This window comes from Astyanax mexicanus, chromosome 6, assembly GCF_023375975.1.
Source record: "Astyanax mexicanus isolate ESR-SI-001 chromosome 6, AstMex3_surface, whole genome shotgun sequence".
NCBI lineage: Eukaryota > Metazoa > Chordata > Actinopteri > Characiformes > Acestrorhamphidae > Astyanax > Astyanax mexicanus.
In genome coordinates, this window is record NC_064413.1 from 55,935,001 (window position 1) to 55,939,544 (window position 4,544).

Below are 4,544 nucleotides of genomic sequence, written 5' to 3' on the forward strand. Positions count from 1 at the left end.
TCTTTTGCACAAACAAACCTTTCCTTTCCTTAAACGAATCTCTCTTTTGCCCAAATGAATCTCTCTTTTGCCCAAATGAATCTTTCTTTTGCCCAAACGAATCTCTCTTTTGCCCAAATGAATCTCTCTTTTGCCCAAACGAATCTCTCTTTTGCCCAAATGAATCTCTCTTTTGCCCAAATGAATCTTTCTTTTGCCCAAATGAATTTTGCCCAAATGAATCTCTCTTTTGCCCAAATGAATCTTTCTTTTGCCCAAATGAATCTCTCTTTTGCCCAAATGAATCTTTCCTTTGCCCGAATGAATATCTCTTTTACCCAAAAGAATATTTTCTTTTGCCCAAATGAATCTCTTTATTTGCCCAAATGAATCTTTCTTTTGCTCAAATGAATCTTTCTTTTGCTCAAATGAATCTCTCTTTTACCCAAAAGAATCTTTTCTTTTGCCCAAATGAATCTTTCTTTTGCCCAAACAAATCTTTCTTTTGCCCAAACAAATCTTTCTTTTCCTTAAATGAATCTCTTTATTTGCCCAAATGAATCTCTCTTTTGCCCAAATGAATCTCTCTTTTGCCCAAACGAATCTCTCTTTTGCCCAAATGAATCTCTCTTTTGCCCAAATGAATCTCTCTTTTGCCCAAACGAATCTCTCTTTTGCCCAAATGAATCTCTCTTTTGCCCAAATGAATCTTTCTTTTGCCCAAATGAATCTCTCTTTTGCCCAAATGAATCTTTCCTTTGCCCGAATGAATATCTCTTTTACCCAAAAGAATCTTTTCTTTTGCCCAAATGAATCTCTTTATTTGCCCAAATGAATCTCTCTTTTGCTCAAATGAATCTCTCTTTTACCCAAAAGAATCTTTTCTTTTGCCCAAATGAATCTCTCTTTTGCCCAAACGAATCTCTCTTTTGCCCAAATGAATCTCTCTTTTGCCCAAACGAATCTCTCTTTTGCCCAAACGAATCTTTCTTTTGCCCAAATGAATCTCTCTTTTGCCCAAATGAATCTTTCTTTTGCCCAAATGAATCTTTCTTTTGCCCAAATGAATCTCTCTTTTGCCCAAATGAATCTTTCTTTTGCCCAAATGAATCTTTCTTTTGCCCAAATGAATCTCTCTTTTGCTCAAACGAATCTCTCTTTTGCCCAAATGAATCTTTCTTTTGCCCAAATGAATCTTTCTTTTGCCCAAATGAATCTCGCTTTTGCCCAAATGAATCTTTCCTTTGCCCGAATGAATATCTCTTTTACCCAAAAGAATCTTTTCTTTTGCCCAAATGAATCTCTTTATTTGCCCAAATGAATCTTTCTTTTGCCCAAATGAATCTCGCTTTTGCCCAAATGAATCTTTCCTTTGCCCGAATGAATATCTCTTTTACCCAAAAGAATCTTTTCTTTTGCCCAAATGAATCTCTTTATTTGCCCAAATGAATCTTTCTTTTGCCCAAACGAATCTCTCTTTTGCCCAAATGAATCTTTCCTTTACCCAAATGAATATCTCTTTTACCCAAAAGAATCTTTTCTTTTGCCCAAATGAATCTTTCTTTTCCTTAAATGAATCTCTTTATTTGCCCAAATGAATCTCTCTTTTGCTCAAAGGAATCTCTTCATTGCCCAATCAAATCTCTACTTTGCCCAATTTAATCCCTAAAAGTTCCCCAAAATTCTGTTTAAGTGGATAAATCACTATACTTTGCAATTTTTAAGAATCTAACACTGCTGATGTATTTTGTGAAAATGTCTTTGAATGTTCACTAAGCACTGTCAGTGTGTGATTATATACACTACAACCGGTGGTTTTTAAACTGTTCATATCAACATGGAATTAACCATAAAATAAAGAAATATATTGTGAAATAAATTTAGCCAATAATATCGTCAAAAGCTTCTGTGAAACTGGAGAAATCCCTGTGTGTAAGAGACAGGGCAGCATTGGATGCTTGTGATCTTCAGGCCCTCAGGTGATGATAAACAGTGCCTTCACAATATATTATCACCCCTTGAAATTTTCTTCCATTTTTCATTTTACAACCACAAACTTAAATCTATATAATTTTACGTGCTGTTAACTTGTGGTTTCTGAGGCTGGTAAACCTAATGAACTTATCCTGATGAGTGCCAGTTTCGTCATTATAACATTTTTAAAGGTCTTTTTTGCAGTGACTGCACTTGAGGGTACTTTTAAAGTTCCTAACTTTTAATTATTTTCAGATCGACTGACCTTTATTTCTTCTTAAAGTATGTTTTTTTCTTTACTTAAAAACTACTTTAGTAGTTGTTGCTTTTCATAATCTGGATTCGAACATTACTCAAATATTCACTATTCACTGTATACCTGTAACTCTACCTCTTCACTACTTTACTTTAACTGATGCTCTCAAACACTTTATTAAGAGGCAAGAAATTCAAGTAATTAACTCTTGATGAGTTCAGCACAGCTGTTAACTGAAAGCCTGAATTCCAGGAGACTCTACCTCATAAAACTGACTGAGGAAATATATGGCAGGTAGGTTTAGACTGATGTACAGGAGACAGATGACCAATAAATGACAGCAAGTTGGTGAAAGTTAAAAGTAACCGTTGTAAATTCAATATATATATGTGTGTGTGTGTGTGTGTGTGTGTGTGTGTGTCTTTTGTCTCAGGCACATTGTAAGTCATTGAGTGAATTTTGGAGGGAATCTGATAGCATACCAATACACACACACACACACACACACACACAGTCATGCCCTGAGGTCAAACACCCCCGACCCTGCCAGACACAACAGTCTGCCCCTGTGAGTGTGTGTGTGTTTGTGAGTGTGTGTGTGTGTGTGTGTGTGTGTGTGTGTGTGTGTGTGCATAAAGTTCCCTCCAAAATATCTATTCTCATTCATTACACCCCCGCCCCCCCACCACCCACCTGCCACACCCTCCAACAGACTAACAGTGTGTGTGTGTGTGTGTTTGTGTGTTTAGCCCCCGGGGTGGGCTGCAGTCGGCTCAGTGTGAGTGCTTTAGGCCTGCTATAGCACCTGTGTGTATCTCTGATATGTCTGAAAGAAAGAAGGGGGTGTGACGGATGGATGGATGGATGGATGGATGGATGGAGGGGGGGGGGGTGTTTAATGGTTTTAGATACTGTGTTTTAATACTGGATTAAGCCGTGCTGTTGTGATGGATGCAGTGGATGCAGTTTGTGGTTAGGCGTTGTCTTACTGAAAGAAAGAAACATCTTACAATATATTATAATAATTATAAGAGAAAAAAAGCAAAAAAAGCTAAATCTACTGTACCAGTAAAAGTTTAGACGCACCTCTTCTTCTCTTATTCTCTTTTATGATTTTTTACATTTTAAATTCAATATTAAATACCATATTAAAGATATACTGCTTAATACTATATTACTTAATACTATATTCAGCTTTAATACTATATTAAAGCTATATCATTTACTATTTATATTTAGTTCGTTTATTTCTTGCTTTATTGTATATTTTCTAGAATTTCATTGTACGAGGAAACTTGTTTCTTACTGTGCACACATATATATATATATACACACGGCATCTCAAAAAATTTGAATATCATTGAAAGGTTACTTTATTTCAGTAATTCAGTTGAAAATGTGAAGCTCATATATTATATAGATGTATTAAACACAGAGTGATCTATTTTAATCGTTTATTTATTTTATTGTTGATGATTATGAAGCTCACAGCCAATGAAAACCCAAAAATCAGTATATCAGTAAATTAGAATATTATATAAGACCAATTGATACTTTTGTCAGTGTGGGCAGTGTGCCAAATCCTGCTGGAAAATGAAATCTGCATCTCTATAAAAGTTGTTTTCAGCAGAGTGAAGCTGTAAGATATGAAGTGCTGTAAGATTTTGTGGGAAAACAAAACTGCACTGACTTTAGACTTGATAATAAAACACAGTGGATCAACACCAGCAGATGACAGACATGACTCTCCAAACCATCACTGATTGGTGGAAACTTCACACTAGACCTCGAGCAGTTTGGACTGTGTGTCTCTCCACTCTTCCTCCAGACTCTGCTCCCTTGATTTACTTTAAATGAAATGTAAAATGTACTGATGATCAGTGATGGTTTGGAGAGTCATGTGTGTCATCTGCTGGTGTTGATCCACTGTGTTTTATTATCAAGTCTAAAGTCAGTGCAGTTTTGTTTTCCCGCAAAATCTTACAGCACTTCATATCTTACAGCTTCCCTCTGCTACTGACAACTTTTATAGAGATGCAGATTTCATTTTCCAGCAGGATTTGGCACACTGCCCACACTGCAGAAAGTACCAATTGGTCTTATATAATATTCTAATTTTCTGAGACACTGATTTTTGGGGTTTTCATTGGTGTAATACATCTATATGTATCCAGACTCTAGCAGATAGTTAGCTCTGGACAGTAGAGACAGTTACTCCAACAAAAGCAGGATAAACTCTTTATAATAGCCTTGATTAAACAGGTGCCCACTTACTGTTGTCCCTACAGTGTATGTTAAACTGAAAACAGTGTGAACACTAAGGTTACTGATATTC